The sequence below is a fragment of the Crinia signifera genome, chromosome 4 (genome assembly GCF_055691185.1).
Source record: "Crinia signifera chromosome 4, ASM5569118v1, whole genome shotgun sequence".
In the NCBI taxonomy this organism is placed as follows: domain Eukaryota; kingdom Metazoa; phylum Chordata; class Amphibia; order Anura; family Myobatrachidae; genus Crinia; species Crinia signifera.
In genome coordinates this window covers 25,277,998-25,295,763 of record NC_139220.1, presented here as the reverse complement: position 1 = coordinate 25,295,763, position 17,766 = coordinate 25,277,998, and the positions used below count along the sequence as shown (strand labels likewise).

Genomic DNA, 17,766 nt, shown 5'->3' with positions numbered 1-17,766 from the left:
CAAATACTTTCTGACATGGCGTGAGCTATTATTTTCAGCCTGTTAGGTGAAAGCAGATGTTACAGTTTGCAGTAAAACTCACAGTATTGCAGTCAATGTATAAATCAAAGGAAAGATATATTTATAGAATTTATTTTGTCTTGTTGTTGAAGCAAACAAACTGGTTTGTATGGGTCAACAATGAGTCGACAGCCAAAAGTCGACATGTTTCACGATTTTTCTCCCGAATTTCAAAATAAGTCGACATGGACACCATATCAGTTTTCTGCGCTCGCCATGCTTCGGGCACAGTACCTCGCTACGTTCGGTACACTATTCTCTCTCCACGCCCCGGTGGATGGTAGGGTATGATATACCGGCTGTCGGCACAAGTCGGCTCAAAAAAAATGCGAAAACTCCATTTCGACCTTTTTACTGTTGACCTTGCCCATATCGACCTAATGCTTGTGTCGACCTAATGACCCTGAGGACCTTAGCCCATGTTGACCTTTTGAGGGTGTCGAACTAAGGCAGGGATGGGGAACCTTCGGCCCACCTGCTGTTGTTGAACTACTCATCCCAGCAGGCCCTGCTACAGTTTTGCTATTTGGCCATACTAAAACTGTTGCAGGGCATGCTGGGATATGTAGTCCAACAACAGTTGGAGGGCCGAAGGTACCCCCATCCCTGACCTAAGGCCTTTCGACGTTCAGTGGTGGACCCAATGATCCTAACCTGTTTAGGCAGCCAGGACTATAAATTGGGGCGGGTGAGCGAAACACGTGCAAATAGAAATAGTAGCAGGATTTCATCACACCGCGGCCTCGCGCATAAATCCTGCGAACCGCACACGTATCGCTAATCGCCCGCTGTGCGAATTCGGGGGCCAAAGTACCAACCAATCAACTTCTAACTATCATTTTTAAACCCAGCCTGTAACATGGCAGTTAAGAGCTGATTGGCTGGTACATTGAAGATTATAGGATGCTTAGCAAGAATACAGAATAGTGCTGCAGACCCCGTGGTGGCGGGGAGGCGCTAAGTAAGCGTGGGCGCCGGGGTCTGCAGGGGCCTGCCGGGACCTGCCTTATCCTGCCACCGCATTTGTGGTCGGGAGTCGGGACCCGCAGATCTACTAGTCTGCGTCCTGGCGCTCCTCCTGGCTCCTTATGAAAAATGTCCCTCACAAAATGGCAGCCCCCTTACAGCAGACGGTTTTTGTGGACGCTAGTGGAGGCAGCCTGCTGTAAGGGGGCTACCATTTTGTGAGGGACATTTTTCATAAGGAGCCAGAAGGAGCGCCGGAACGCAGACAAGTATGCCGCTGCAAGAATAATCTCCTGTTTGCAAATAACCCAGTAATCCAGGTAATGTAATAGGGTGGGCCGGAGTATTAGGACATCTGGGAAAATGACTGTGGATCTGAATATCAAGCGACGGGGTTTAATTGAATTTTTACGATGTTGTCTATTTCTAAAGCCTGACATTGTAAAGCATGGAGAAATAGTTTCCACTCTCGTTGCAATCTGCAGCACGTTCCGGCTCCATTGATTTAAAAAGCACATTCCACATTATCTGTGACATTTCCAGCGCATACGGTTTGGCCAGCCCTGTGGTTTTCACCGGTGTCACGTGGTTCCTATTGCCAGTTTCAGAACGGAGTTCACACACTGTAGGTTTTTTTTTTTAAAAACATGTAAATGCGTTAAAAACTTTTCAGTGTCTGACTTTTCAGAATTGATAAACCTGCATTTTATAAACGATTCATCACATATTGATCTGTAGGGAATCCATTTTGGTAGCAGTGCTACAGTATATGTACTAAGAAAGTCAAAGGCAACACGGTTTACTAAATGCAGTGTTCTAAGCATTAAAATCATTGTGGCTTGCTATGGTATGCAAAGCAACTGTTTATTTGCAGTGGACAGAGTGGGGAAGTTTCCCACTGGGTCTCTACTCCATTCTTTTTACTGCGTGATACATGAATTCTGCCACAAGCATTTATGGATGGTTTCTGGGTACTCAGAACCCCCCCCCCCCCCCAGAGTGCGCCACTGTTTCCTATAACAGATGTTTATCATTCTTATTTGTGTTTAACTTTTGTAGGTTAAGAAAGTGATATTTCTATAGTTCTCAGTCTCGTCGGGTGGATTACAGTTTGTGGGGCCCCCCAGGGCAACTAACTTGTGGAGACCCCTACCCAAGAAAATGTCAATTTAATATGTTAGCAATTTTATTGAAAATTGTAATGTGTATACTTCCAGGTGCCCTGCACAGGTATGATAGCTCAGGGTTGCCGACTTTCTTATTCTCCTCTCCGGGAGAAGCCCGGAGAGGAGAGGTTCAGTAGCCGCTCAGGGGCGGGGCTTAAGTGTGACATCACTAAGCCCCGCCCCCATGCTGGTAAACCAGCGAATTCAGGGATCTCCGTTAAGGGGGCGGGGCTAAAATGACGCGATTGTGTCATTTTAGCTCCGCCCCCTCCTCTGAGACCCGAGGATTGCAGCATTTTAATGCCGCGATCCGGGGGGTCAGCGGGGGTCGGCAACCTTGTAAGATAGCTCTGCATGGGGGCCCATGGGTGATTACCCCCACCTGCTCTGTTTGTGATATGACACTATTCGTAATATCTGTGCAGGAAAAGAAACAATCATTTCCTTTGCCTTTGTACTTAAGTTTAATTTTGATGTTTAGAAATTTGGTATCAGGGTGGCTGACAGACCAGGTCGAAAGTCATTAAGTTGACATCACAATGACAAAACAATTACAAAAGGTCGACTCACTAGTCACTAATACGGAGTTCATGTTCTCGGATGTCAACATTGACACCAAAAAAAAAAAAAATCATGACAAGGCGACTTTTTCACGCGTCGACATTTTCCATGTCGAAAATTTGCTTGCGTCAACCTTTTGTCAATGCCAACCTAGTGCACGTTGCACTTTTGCTGTCGACCTAGAAATTGTCTGTGAGCTATACCACATCCCTAAAATATATGATCAATAATTTAATATTTGCCAAATATAGCAACAAGGTTAATAATATTCATTGAGGAATGATAAGTGTTGTTCTGTGCCATACACAGAGAGCGTAGACCATGGAAATGTCCGTACTTCTGTCACAGGGCCTTATTCAGATCTGAGCTCAGTACAAATGTGTTCGGAAGATGGGCAAAACCATGCTGCACTGCAGGTGGGGCAGATGTAACATGTGCAGAGAGAGTTAGATTTGTGTGAGTTATTTTGTTTCTGTGCAGGGTAAATACTGGCTGCATTATTTTTACACTGCAATGTAGATTTCAGTTTCAACACACCCCACCCAAATTTAACTCTCTCTGCACATGTTAAATCTGCCCCACCTGCAGTGCACATGGTTTTGCCCATTTTTTAAATGGCCTTTGACTTTAAAGAGACATATACTGGAGGTCCTACTGGACCTCTACCGTCTTTAAGGGGAGTGCATCGCATACAGCACTACCCAATGAGTAAGAAACCCCCGGTTAACGAGTATGTAACCCCTGGCAATAAACATGTAACCCCTGGCAAGGAGCAAGAAGCCCCTGGCAATGAGCGAGAAACTCCCGTTAATGAACATGTAACCCCTAGAAAGGGTCAAGAAACCCCTGGCAACAAGCATGTAACCATGGCAATGAGCATGTAACCCCTGGCAATGAGCAAGAAACCCCTGGCAATGAGCAATAAACCCATGTCAATGGGCAAGAAACCCTGGTAACGAGCATGTTACCCTGGCAATAAGCAAAAAAAACCTGTTAACGATCATGTAACCCCTGGCAATGAGCATGTTACCCCTGACAATGAGCATGTTACCCCTGGCAATGAGCAAGAAACCCCTGGCAACAAGCATGTAACTCCTGGTAACAAGTATGTAACCCCTGGCAATGAGCGAGAAACAAACACGTAATCCCTGGAAACAAACATGAAACCGTTGCCAACAAGCATGTAACCATGGCAATGAGCATGTTACCCCTGGCAATGAGCAATAAACCCCTGTCAATAAGCATGTAGGTAAAAAAAAAGAAGATAATACATGGGGGAGGGTGGGGGGTTCCGGGGGTGTTTTCCCGAAACTTTCATGGGTGGTGGTGGTGGTGGTGGGGGGGGGGGGGGGGGGGTGCAACATGTCTAGTTACTCCACTGTTCTCCTGCAGACTCTTTGTATAATGAGCGTGCTAGAAGAGGAATATATAACAGATGTTTGAGGGCTACGATAACAAAAACTAAATTCACCACTACTGTTTTGTTGTCTACCAAAATAACTTCATCCGTGAAACATCTGCACATCTGGGTGGCCCTGCGTATGTTCCATGTTATTAGTATTGTGCCAACTCTTATACAACGGGCCCATTCCAAGAGGTATGGCTCCATTTTTCCTAGTTTTGATTGGCTGCTGCTACTGTATTTCCCATGAATTTCTAATAAATGGAAAATAAAACCCCAACAACATGGGGATTAAAGCTGCAGTTTAATGTCCCAGAAAATAGCCACAGACTGGGCTGATAACACGATCAGGAACTGAAAAACATTTTGTACTTTGAGGAACATTACTCTAAAATGGTAGTTAGGGTTTATACTGGCGGAAAATACATTGGCCTGCGATTATATAGGGACAGGTGCACTAACCACTGAGCTTCAAACCGTGATAAACCACCAGCCAATCAGCTCCTACCTGCCATGTTCCAGACTGGGTTTCAAATATGACAGGTAGGAGCTGATTGGCTGGCTGTTGATCACTCTCCATTTTATCACTTTTTGAAGCTTGATACATCCGGCCCTTAGTTTTGATGAAATAGCAAAAATTTGACTGCATGTTCAGATGATGCAGGAGATTGCTTAACTCTTTGAGTGCCAAGAGAATGCCAAGATGTTGCCACTCAAAGGGTTAACAATACAGTGCGTACACACTAGGAGATGTGCACAATATATATCGTTAGGTGAAAAAAATAAAACACACACACAGCATAGGGTTCCAACAGAGGTGAGTCCCATAACAGCTGCAACCTCTCTTAGGGGGGAGATTTTTTTAAACTTTCCAAAAATGGAGAAGCACTAGTAGTTACCCATAGCAACCAATCAGATTGAACCTGTCTTTTCCAGAACTGTAGTTAGAATCTGTAAGTAGACACCTCTTGCTTGCGACTGAGGATGCGGCATTGGATCTCCTGAGACACTATTGGTCGGCTGAGTATATCAGAAGAGGGCCCAGGCTTTGTGAAACTAAGACCTTTTCAATTAAGACCAAGTCTATATATTAGTTGGGATACGGTCATTTGGTCTACAACATGATGGTGGACAAGCATTAGGTCGACACTATTAGGTCGATGTGGGTCTAGGTCGACATGGGTCTAGGTCGACATGGGTCAAGGTCACAGTCCACAGGTCATTATGTCGACACAAGCATTAGGTCGACATGGGCAAGGTTGACAGTCAAAAGGTCGACATGGGGTTTTTGACTATTTTTTGAGCCCACATGTGCCAACAGGCGGTATTTCATGCCCTATTATCCACTAGGGCGTGGTGGGAGAATAAAATAGTGTGCCGAGCGTAGTGAGGCACCGTGTCCGAAGCATGGCGAGCGCAGCGTCCATGTTGACTGTGTCGACATTTGGGTAAAAAAAAAACTGTGATAAACCCCATGTCGACCTTTTGACTGTCGACCTCGACCATGTGGACCTAATGCTTGTGTCGACCTTGACTCATGTCGACCTAGACCCATGTCTACCTTTCCCCATGTTGACTTAATTCTGTCGACCTAATGCTTGTAGAACAAATGATCCCAACCCTATTATTTACTGTCATTTTGTCCATGTTGACATTTTAACCTGTCTATACTTTAATTATTTACATTATGGGCCTTATTCTAGTTCACTCTTTCTGACAAAATCCTTCTTAGATGGACAAAATCATGTGCGCTGCAGGGGGGCAGATGTTACTTGTGCAGAGAGAATTAGATTTGGGTGGGGTTTTACTTCAAAGTGAGATCTATATTGTAGTGTAAAACTAAAGCAGCCAGTATTTACCCTTCACAGAAACAAAATAACTCACCCAAATTGATTCTCTCTGCACATTTTACATCTGCCCCCCCCCCCCCCCCCTGCAGTGCACATGGTTTTGTCCAGCTAAGAAGGATTTTGTCAGAAAGAGTGAACTACAATAAGGCCCTATGTCCATGCATTTACATATTAATTGTCGACATATAGTCGACCACCTTGATAAAGACCAACACTCCCTCGGTCGATTTGTGGTCGATGTACAACTGGCACCAGTTTTTACGTTCCATTTTCTGACGTCATTTTATTGTTTAATAAATTACTTTTTGGATCTCCACGCTTGGGATATTCCATTTAAAGAAACCTTGATGAGAGTGGGACGGCCTATGTACATGTAAGCATACAAGTGAGCATTCACTTTCTTATCCGGTATCAACATTAATGTCTGAAGTAGACCCTAGATGAGAAAAAGAAACCTTTATATAAGCAAACGTGTAAGCACTATCTCCGATTTAATACACAAGGTGTTCCTGTAACGAGCAATAAGACCATGCAATATAAGGAAGAGGACCCCATAGGATTCCTGATATCACTTTTATTACATATTGGACATACTACAGTATAAACTTTATTTGTACTTTTCATTTTTATGTGTTCGTGGGAATCCGAATAATGGGACTGAGCAACTAAAATCAGGAGACAGAAGATCGCCATATGTGAGATTGTTTTAAAAATACCACATTGTTTTTAGCGCCGATCAACTATATTTGTGTTTGTCTTTGACATATAGTCCATGTTGACATTTTGGTTGTCTACATAATGTAATGTCAACATTCTGGTGTTTATATTATTATATTATAAATGTCTAAAATATATACACCAAGTAACAATATAAAGCAAAGTACTTTACACTCTACCCAAGATTAGATTATCATTTGCAACAACAGCAGATATTGATTTAAGTCCGTATGAAAATGTATTAGATACTAATGGGTTTCTATTTGTTTTTTGCATACACCCTTTGATAAAGAGGCGAAATGCGTTAGTTTCAGTGGCGGCTGCTACCTTAGTGTAGGAGGGGGGGCTGCCGCTGGCTTGTGATGCCGCCCCCCCCCCCCTGAAACTCGAAACTTTTTAACTAAAACCAGCGGGAGATACAGTATACAGCTACGTACATGGATAGATGTGATTATTATAGTGTGGTATACAAGGCTCTCTCCTCCTCCACCGCTCCTTACCTCTCTTCACTGATCTCTATCCACACTCCCTCCCGTCCTCTTCGCTCCATCGCTGACCGCCGACTGACCTCTCACCTAATCACCTGCTCCCACTCCCGTGTCCAAGACTTCTCTCGCGCTGCCCCCCTGCACTGGAACAACCTCCCGCCACCTACCAGGCTTTCTGATTCCCTTACCTCCTTCAAGCGCTCCCTCAAAACCCACTTTTTTCGACTAGCCTATCCCTCCTCCTAACCTCTTTTGATCCTCCTATCCTGCCTCCGTTCCTACTTATCCTGTTGTTTTTCATTCGTCCGCCCACCTATTTTTAGTCTGGTAACTCTTATGAGCAGGGCCCTCCTTCCTCATGTACTCACCCTACCTCTTTACCTCACCTGTCCTCCTGTCCTGTTCTTCCCTTCCTCTACTTCATCTTCAGTCTCCTCGACAATTTTGACACCTACTTCTGAACTGATGCTGATTTTATTTCTACCACCTATACCCCTATTTATACTGTATTTTTCAACACACCCTGTACGTTACCTTGTCATTTGTTTTTTGTTTGCTATGTACGGTGCTGCGGACACTTTGCGGCGCCTTATAAATAAATGTACTACTACTGTGGTACAGCATATTGTCTATATATCGTCCGTTTATTTTATATAAAATGTTTTGATAATATACGTGCCTTGCTTGTTTGGTCTGCCGGGTCAAATATTCAGTTTTAATGAGCGTAACGGGGTTTTCCAGAGAGTTGTCAAATGAAAAAGAAATATACTACGTGCTTTAAGTGGCATAACAGTAAAAATATACAAGAACAGCTCGTTAGCAGTAACTAGTGATGTGACATGTAAACAGTCATTACAGTTTGCGCAGAGACCATGCAGACGATGGAATCGTTTACTGCCTGGGGCGGGGCCCAGCGAACATTCTACAGATAACCAATCACCTATAATCTAAATAACAATGATCTAGAATAGATAAAAGACAATAGATATGAAATGTAAAATTCCTGTAATTATTAGCAAAGGATTGGAATCTCTCGGAGGGCAGGGAAGGGAGGTCTATTATAAATGGACAAAATGTGGAATGTATACAGAGGCTGGTGTCCATGGCAATGACAGATAAGGGGGGGGGGGGGTTATCAGAGCTTTGAGAGAGATAAAGTGGAGAGACCAAGCAGGGTTATCGCTCTCCACTTTATCGCACTGCAAGATTTTATAAATCTCCGGGTGGGAAAGAGAGACAAAGTTTTCTTATTATTACTTGATCTTTGAGTGTTCTCGTACTGTAACTCCAGGAGTGTGGATTAAAGGTTGACAGTGTCTTAAAGTCGACCACTATTGGACGACAGGCAATAGGTTGACACACAAAAAAGGTCGTAATACAATATGTAGACTTTGACAAAAAGTCAACATATCTTAGGTTGACATGGGTAAATTTGCAGCCTTGCGAGTCCACCAAACCCTGCCTTGGGAATGGTTGGCTGGTGCAACCTATTCGCAAGAGCGACTCGCTCGCAGGGGTTTGCGAAATGATGTTACACAGTAACGGGGGGAACCTCCCACATCTTTCGATGGTCATCGATAGATGTGGAAGGTGCGCGCATTTAAATTTGACTTTCAAGTCACTTTCATAAGCGTGCAGGCTGTGAAGGAAATGCGCGGGCAGCTGACAGAGGGTGCAGCTGCTATGGGGCCCAGAGCTGAAGGGGGCCCATCTTTACTGTCTAAGTCATATGTTTTACAGACATTTATCACCACCAGTTGCTAAATAGGGGGCCCTTACAAACTTTTGCTATGGGGCCTACAACTATCAAGTTACACCCCTGTGCAGGCACCCTGCATATGCACATGCTCAGAAATGCGCATGCGTAGAACAAAAACATCGGTCCCCGTGCGAACGCAGCCCTGCTACGAATGGACCAGAATAAGGTCCTATGTCTACATATGTCAACATGGAGGCCGTATTAGTCTAAGCTCTCCCACCCTCCCAGCCTAACCCTTATTTCCCCACCACGAAACCTAACCGTCAGGGCCGCCACTAGTAATGTTGGGGCCCGGGACTGACCTTCAGCCCGGGCCCTCAGCGGCACACACCCCCCCTCGCACGTGCTGGCACCCCCCCTAGCACGCCGCCCAGTGGCGTAACTATAGCACCGCAGCCCCCGCGACCGCGGGGGGGCGCTATGCATGTGCGGGCGCCGGGGGCTGCAGTGCTGTAGTTACGTTACACCCCGCCGCCCGCTGCCCGCCGCACCAACCCCCGCAACCCCCCCATCCCCAGTCTTTACCTGTGTTTAGTATGCGCTGGTCCTGGCTCCCTTCTTCTGCTGAGGACCACCACAAAATGGCCGCCCCCATATAGCACACAGTTCTCTGAAACTGTCTGCTGAATGGGGGCGGACATTTTGTGGTGGTCCTCATAGCAGAAGAAGGGAGCCGGGACCAGCGCGTACTGAACCTAGGTAAGACTGTGGGGGTTGGTGCGGCGGGTGGCGGGCGGAGGGGCAGGTGAGTGGCTGGGCGCCCTCCCTTTAACAGCGGGGGGGCGCCCAAAATGTAGTTACGCCGCTGACGCCGCCCCCCGCCAATTACTATTACTTACCAGCGGCGCAACATCTTCCAGGCTCAGCAGCGGCAGGCGGCAGCTCAGCATCTTCTCCCTGCGGGAGTCGGGACTCGGATCACTCACTGCACAGTGCAGCCTGCAGAGCGCCGAGCCCCTCTGTATCCTAGGCTCGGCGCTCTGCAGGCTGCACTGTGTATTGTGCGCGCCTGGCCGCCGGGTGGGGGATGCATTGTGCGGGTGCGGGGGGTGGTGTGGGCAGCTTCCTGGGCTGACTGCCGCATCCCTCTGAGCTGTTGGGTACATTAAATGCGTTCATACACGTTTTAGCATATCGCTAACACTACAATATAACACCTTTTACATGGTCATAACACTCTTTCTAATAACACCTTTACAAAGTAAATAAATGATCATAATCATTGTGCTCGGTATAGTCATTTAAAATAACTTCAATCATTATTATTTTTTTCTCCTGTGAGTGCTTCATCGCTATGGTTACGGTGGGTGTAAACATTTCTTTATTACAATATACATGGACAGGAGAAAAACATGACACAGCAAGAAGTCTGAGATACCAGGCAATGCTAGCTGTCCCATAGGGCCTCATTCTCTAACAGTCAGATTTTTGTGGGTCTCGTGCCTGGAGGGCTTATAGATATGCTGCTTAGCGAGTCAACGTGAATAAGGCCCTTAATGCAAACAGCAGGTGTTGAACTTCTAAGACGTCACCTCTATACTTTGACTTGAGGATCTAGAAAATGGGTACCATCTAAATTGAGAATTCATTAAATTTTTGCAAGAATAGTAATTAAAAAAAAACTGAGCCGCTTCCTGTCTTGCCACAAGGGATGGGGGTGTCACTAAAATAAATAAATGATAACATGCCTAAAAAAGGTTGGAATTTTTAGTCACATAAAAAAAATTGCACATGTAATAGGGTGCGATTTTCAATGAAGTTTGCAGTCAGGCTGATTTGCTGGTTTCCACCGTAGGAACCCATGGCAAACACTTAGGGTGGCCAATCCCGGGATGGGGATCGGCTGGATCCCGGGATTTGGCCCCCAAAAGGCCGGGATTTCAATCCCGGGATTGGAGTTTCCAATCCCGGGATTTCGGGATTAGACTGCGCATGCGCAGTTTAATGCCGGGCAGCGTCTGAGCATCCGCTCAGACGCTGTCCGGCTTCTCCCAGGCAGAGCAGCACTGCACAGCGTGACCTCTCAGCGTGACGAGATCAGAGGTCACGCTGCGCAGGCAGGTCACGGCCGGCAGTATGAAGAAGCCGCGCCGCTTTCCCAACTAGCCAGCGCGCCAGCCAGCGCACCAGCCAGCCAGCCAGCCGCCGCCGCAGCATGACCCGGCTCCTGAAGCTGATCGCCCATCCACCCACGCACCCAGCAACCCATCTGTCCACGCACCCGGCAACCCAGCTGCACCTGCATTTAAGTAAATGCGGGGCAGCCAGGGTGTTTTTCTATTGGGAAAGCCAATCCTGGGATCCCGGGAATCCCGGGATTGAGCATTTTTCAATCCCGAATCCCGGGATTGAAAAAATGCCCCGGGATTGGCTTCCTTATAAACACTTAACAGGGGCTTCTATGGAGATGCGAACAGCCTGATAGGCTGATGCTACTCCCATTGTCTCACGTCAGTGGGATTCCCCTCATTCTTGGGGGGTAAATACACATGCAGTGCCTCAGTTCGTATGGTTTGGGAATGCCTTTTTTAAATTTTAACCCTTGGATTGCCTGCTGCATGGACCAAAGAGGACCGATCTACATTGGAGCAGGGAAGAATAATTTTTTTTCACAGGTCCATACAGGATTCTACTGGACAAGAGGACTGAACTCCATGTCAAGATATGTGAGTATATGTATGTATGTATGTATATGCATGTATGCATGTATGTGTGAGTGCATGTGTGTTATCCGACCAGGACTGATGAGTCAATGGGGGGGGGGGGCCACACTGTTTTTTGTTTTACCTTTTACCCACTTTACATGCACGGATCTCACTTATCTGTGTCTCTTCTCTGGGCTTAAAAAGTGGGCGAGAATGTGAACGCGTCACTTTACGAGGACATAAAAGCTGACCAGAGAAAGAAATAAATCACAATTGTCTATATCAGTGCACAGAGTGAAGGAGCAACTAGACTTTAAAGCACTTGACCCGACTAAGAAACTGATAAACACAATAAAGTAAATATGGTCTTGTGCCCTGATATAGTATCCTGCAGCTGTTAGCAAATAGCAGTCGCTTCACACACACCTGACGGCCTATGACTTATATTGAAGTAATCCTGATTCAGGAGCTAATAAATCAAAGCTAAGGGAGAATTGTATCAAAGCTTGAAGAGAGAGAAATGGGGTAATTCAGTCCTGCTTGCTAGGCTGCCTATATTTTTTGCCATTTTTAAAACACAGCCTGTAACATGACAGTTAGGGGCACATTGATTGTACATTTATTACTCTTTACCCCCCTCACGTTTATCTCTTTTTAAGGCTGTTAACAGCACTGCACAGCAATGGGCCTTATTCAGCACTGATTACACGGCTGTGAATTCGCAGGCAGGGCGGTTGTCAAAATCTAGCAGCCCAGCAATCAGGCCTGAATGAGGCACACAGCCTGTGAAATGACAGTTAGGGGCTGACCGGCCGGTACTTTATCTCTCTCTCAACTTTATCTCTTGCTGAGGTTTGATACACCTCCCCGTCAGAATGAAAACACCCATGATTGCTTAACAGAATAAAAGTATATATGGTAGTACAGTAGATGGGTGAGGTGTCGCCTATCTTCATTTATCACTGCATAACTGACGCTGTCTGCAGGTGTTGCCACGGAGACCATAATATTTAGACTCAATATAAAAGTTATGGATCTATGAAAGAAACAAAATGACATATGACTATAAATGTGATTGGGTAATTGGTATTTTTTTTCACAGGGCTTTATTTAATCAATACGTGTTTAGTTGTAAACAATGTAGGGTTACCATGGAAACATGGATCAAATAACAAAAGCGTAAATGGCTGATAAGAAGAATATGTTTACCATGTGTTTAAGTTTTACAGTGAAAGTCAAACAAATACATGCGGCTTCAGAGAAGGGAATTTAGAGATTCTTAAATTGTTTGAAAGTAAAACACGGAACATAAACTCTGTCCTGGTTTTCCATGTAATGCTACATTATTATGGCAACATATGGGGGTCATTCTGGTTGACTCGTTCGGATGCGAATTGGCACCCTTGCGAGTCAACCAAACCCTGCCTTGAGAATGGTGGACGTCTGCCACCCATTCGCAAGGTGGATTCGCATGCAGTAACATCCATTTGCATCCTTGTGGTATCCACCTCCATCATTCGATGATGGCGAAGGCGCACGCAACCCTAGAGTCACTTATTATATGCGCGGATGCTCCTGGGGAAGTGGGCGGGCAGCTGACATCCGGTGATGTCAGCTGCCGGACCCCCCCCCCACCCGCATCATCGGCTATTAGCATAAGAACGCCCAGCGTTGTCATGGGAACGCCCATGAAACGCTGGGCGTTCCCATATGCTAATGGGGCAGCCTGCCTTTCCCTTCCTTGTAGTATAGAATGTAATAAGCCTCCCTCTCCTTTAGTGAGAATTGGAACCCCACACTGCCTTTAGATCCCAAACACTGACCCGTTCCAGCTGCGTTCTCCCAGCATCTTGCAGGGAAGGAAGCTGCTGTGCCGCCCCCAGGCAAGTGCCTCACATGCCCAGTGGGAAATCCGGCACTGCCTTTCACACTGCAAATGCCATTTACTATATTTAGCTGCACACAGAGACCCGGCTTATTGCTGGGTCACTGACATCATCTGTTGGGTGGGGCAGAGCCGGCGGGAAAACATCCAACGGGGGCGCGGTAGGAGGCAGCTCTCAGGTGACACTGCTGTTTCCTCCATAGAAGTGAACAGGACCTGGGTTACCTATTCACACTGCCCAGCAACCCGAGTCCGATATATATATATATATATATATACATTGGAGAAGGAACCGCACTCAGTCCATTAAAGAAGACACAGGGTGGTATCCCATACTCTCCAACATGACTCTTTCCATTAGGTACAAAATGCTCTGTTCCTGGACTTCCCTGCCAGTGACAGTTGCAGAGGTGGGGCTGCACCACTGTCCAATATTCAAATAGGGGAGCCACACCTACTGCCACCCCAAACATCACTGTCCTGGACTCACTGGCAGACCCCCCACCCCTCTTAAATTTTGGACTGTGCCGGAGTCCAACCTCTGTAACTGCCACTGGCAGGGAAGTCCAGGAACAGAGCATTTTGTACCTAATGGAATGGGTCATGTTGGAGGGTATGTTATCCATCCCAGTAATAGCATTTTAGAGAGAAGTAGGCACTCACCAGCACTGAGATTGTGCAAAAGCAAATAAGTTTTATTCGTCAATTTATCGGGACAGCAAGGAAGTCTGACTTCCTTGATGTCCCGATGAATTGACAAATAAAACTTATTTGCTTTTGCACAATCTCAGTACTGGTGAGTGCCTACTTCTCTCTAAAATGCTATATATATATATAGCACCCTGATGACGAAAAATTAAAGGTTTTTCGAAACGTTGGAATACACGTTGCTGTCTACTTGAATTTATTGCCGTGAGTGCCGCCAAATTGGACCCATATATATATATATATATATACACACACACAGTATATATATATATATATATATATATTTATATATATATATATATATATATATGTGGTAAATTATTAAGCTGCATGTAAATCTATCTAGACGTGAATTTTTTTTATATTTAAAATAAAATAATGATGAAATATAGCTTCAGTTTTCCATAAGCTATTAATCACCCAGCTCCCCAGGCTGTAGTGTTCCCTCCTCATTTGGCTACATGTTATTTTAAATCACGGTCACTATGAAATGAATATCCCATAAATGAGTGTCATTACCCTAACCAGCGATCGGCAGAATGACTAGGAATTTTCAGTTATGTCAGGTGCCCAGATTTTTGTACAGCAGACATAAATCTGAGGACATCGAAGATATTGACAAACAATAACATAATAAATCATGGTGATAACAAATACATGCCCGTAGTAGAATAATGAATGACTATACCAAACTTATACAATTTTATAATGACAAATGTGGAAAAATACAATTCCTGTTTGGAAAAATTTTGTTTTTCTCAGCGTCCATCTTTGATTGCTCACTCCAGAAATAGCAAGTCAGACAGTAACTCCTCCATGCCTTGATAAAGAGATTGTAATCTCGAAACGCGTAGGCAGGAGGACTTGCTATTTTTTAACCCTCCATTTGCTGGAAGAACCTGTAACCGCGATACAACCTTGGAAATAAGGTGGGATACCCCCAATTTTTTTTTGAGGCTCAATTTGTGGAACCGGTCTGCATTTTTGAGCTTAGGAACCCACCAAAATTTTCAGGGAGTGCTAACTGACCCTCCGACAGCAAAGGAGATGTATTTTTATCCTATAACATATTTTATGTCAAGAAAAAGGAATTTTATATGTTCAAAATAAATTATTTGGTACTTATGTAGTATCTGGGCGTCCGATTTAGAAATCGGATCGGATCGCATCGCATCGCATGCGACCAAATTGTATGCGATGCGATGGTCAAGATTTTTCCATAGGATTCAATGTTAAAATGGTCTGAGTCCATTTTAACATAGAATTCAATGGGAAAAAGGGGTCCTTTTCCTTTCCCCACTATCCAAGTGGGCATGGAGCTGGATATAAACCTGTGCCCAAAGCGTGGCGAGCGTAGCGAGCCCCGCGAGGGGACACAGAATACTTTTTAAGAAATATGCGTTCGCTCGCCACACTTCGGGCTCAGTGGCTCGCTGCGCTCGCCACGCTATATAAAATCAACTCTATGCCCACTTGGATAGTGGGGAAATGAACAGGACCTTCTTAACATTGAATCCTATGCAAAATCGCATCGAATCACATCGCATCGCATCTGATTGTATGCCTTAAGGTAAGGCATACAATCACAAAATCGGACGCCCAGATACTACATAAGTACCAATTTTTTTTTAAAGGAAAGAAACCTTGATGTGATTTCCCCTTCGATTATAATCGTGAGTACCGGTACGCCATTTAAAGATACCCAGATAGGAATGTTAAAATTTTATTATGTGTAAGTTAGGTGCGTCGAAAGATAAAGCATCATAAAAACAAAATATCAAAGAAACCCAGATAGGTTTCCCCTCACTACATCACTGTGTAAGTGGGGTAAGAACCACAACATATCCTGGGCACAAAATAAATATTTATTTACATTGAAAGACTGTAGAAGCCAGCTTGTCTGGCTGAAAACAGCATAAACTCACCTGGCTATTGGCAGGAATCCTTAGCTCACACACTGGATCTGGGCCCGGGGGTTCGGCTTATCTTGATTGACGGGCTGGCTGATTTGAATGACGGTCCAGGATAGGCTGCTTGAGGTCAGAGGTGGAGATTGATGGGGTGATGTTCTTGCTTCCAGAAGATTCTGCCTCTTGCTTCAGGAAACGTTGGACTGTTGAGTACAGACAATTATTAGCCTGTGTTAGAGATCTGTTATTTCTGTATAATTTTCTCTCCCTATCGCTCTTCTTCCTCACCCTATTTCTCTCTCTCTTACTGCTAAACTATAATCCCATTCCTTTAATCTATATCCTACAATATCTATCCTCCTTTTCTATATTCCCTTAAACTATCTTAAAGCCTGTAGAAATGTCTGCTAGGCCTAAGCGCGCTGCGGGGGCTCCCGCCAGATATGCCGCGCTAGGCGAAGCTCCAGGGTCTTTCAGAGCCAGAGCCAGGCCTCCCTGCAGGGGCGACGAGCGGGGGCTATCCCCCTCTCCTCGTCGGAGGGCTGCCGGAGCGCAGGCGGGACCGCCCGCTCCGGCTGTTACTAGGGGTATGGCGGCGCGTAGTAGCGGTGCTGCCGGAGGTTCAGGAATGCCTCCGGCTAGCCGCAAGTGTCAGGCGGGCACACGGGGGCGAGCGGCGGGGACTAGGGCGTCAGAGCCGGCGTCTGTCCCTGCCGGGTCTAACGCAGGCACTCGGCGGAGCTCAGGCACTAGGCCTGAAGCATCCGCCGTAGGAGCAGTGAGAAGGGATGCGGGCGCCGGGAGTCACTCCGGGCCCGCATCCACAGTAAATAAAGAAAGGAGAATGAGGGCACGGCGCAACGGTTGGGGGACCGGAGCGCGCCCAAAAACAAAAAAGGGGGGTGCAGTGCCTATGAGCACTGGGCGCGTAATGGCTGCCAGGGGAAGAAATGGCAGCAGGGGTCGTGCAGCTTAAATTAGAGCTGTATTTACACTTAGCTGGTGGTTGATGTCGAGATGTGGGCATCACCGATCCAGGTGGGCCCACATCTGGACCTTAACGATCATCTACTTCGGATAGGGTAAATTGTTGCGGACATTTGTAGTTTAGGGCAGGTGGCCCAATTTTTTGCTGACTCGGGCAGAGTGGTGAGCTCTGCCTTAGTGATATTGCGAGGTCAGGGGCAGAAGCAGAAGGTCAACCCCCTGACCTTAAGGGCAAGTGGCCCCTTTTTGAAAAGTCCGCTTCCAAATTGTGCCGTTGTCTTGGACGCTGGCAGGTGGCCGGTCCTTGGCAATTAAGGGCAGGAGACCCTTAGATCCGGAGTTTGTTATTTTTATTACTTTGTTATTTTCCAGCAATGTTATTTATCTTGCATGCCGTTCTTTGCCCGCCACCTTAGTTAGAGCAGGGACATAAATTTTAGTTAGATTCAAATAGGCCGCCCCTGCTCAAAATAAATAAGCCGTCCCCTTTAAGCCCATTCAGTTGTACGCGTCTTTATTTCTTAGATAAGTAGTGTGAGTGTGGATGAATGCCTATGTCTGTGTGGAGTTTAGAACCCACCCTTACCTCTTTTTCCTCAATTTTTTCTTTTCATACGCCAAATGAGGATACATCTGTACAACATTGAACAGGACTAAGAATC

The 17,766-nt window shown here is 45.8% G+C and overlaps 1 long non-coding RNA gene across 3 annotated transcripts in view; it reads right to left on the bottom strand.

Annotated features, from left to right (window-relative positions):
• Positions 1-17,766, bottom strand: part of LOC146073883 (uncharacterized) — a 62,852-nt gene that overhangs the window by 37,195 nt on the left and 7,891 nt on the right. Inside the window, exons 3-4 of one of the 3 annotated variants that reach the window (XR_014473326.1) lie at positions 16,133-16,320; positions 9,982-12,650 (exon numbers count right to left, since the gene is read on the bottom strand). This is a non-coding gene — a long non-coding RNA (uncharacterized LOC146073883). Of the gene's footprint in view, positions 1-9,981; positions 12,651-14,302; positions 16,321-17,766 lie in introns of those variants that run through there. The other 2 variants (XR_014473327.1, XR_014473325.1) reach the window with 2 other exon arrangements.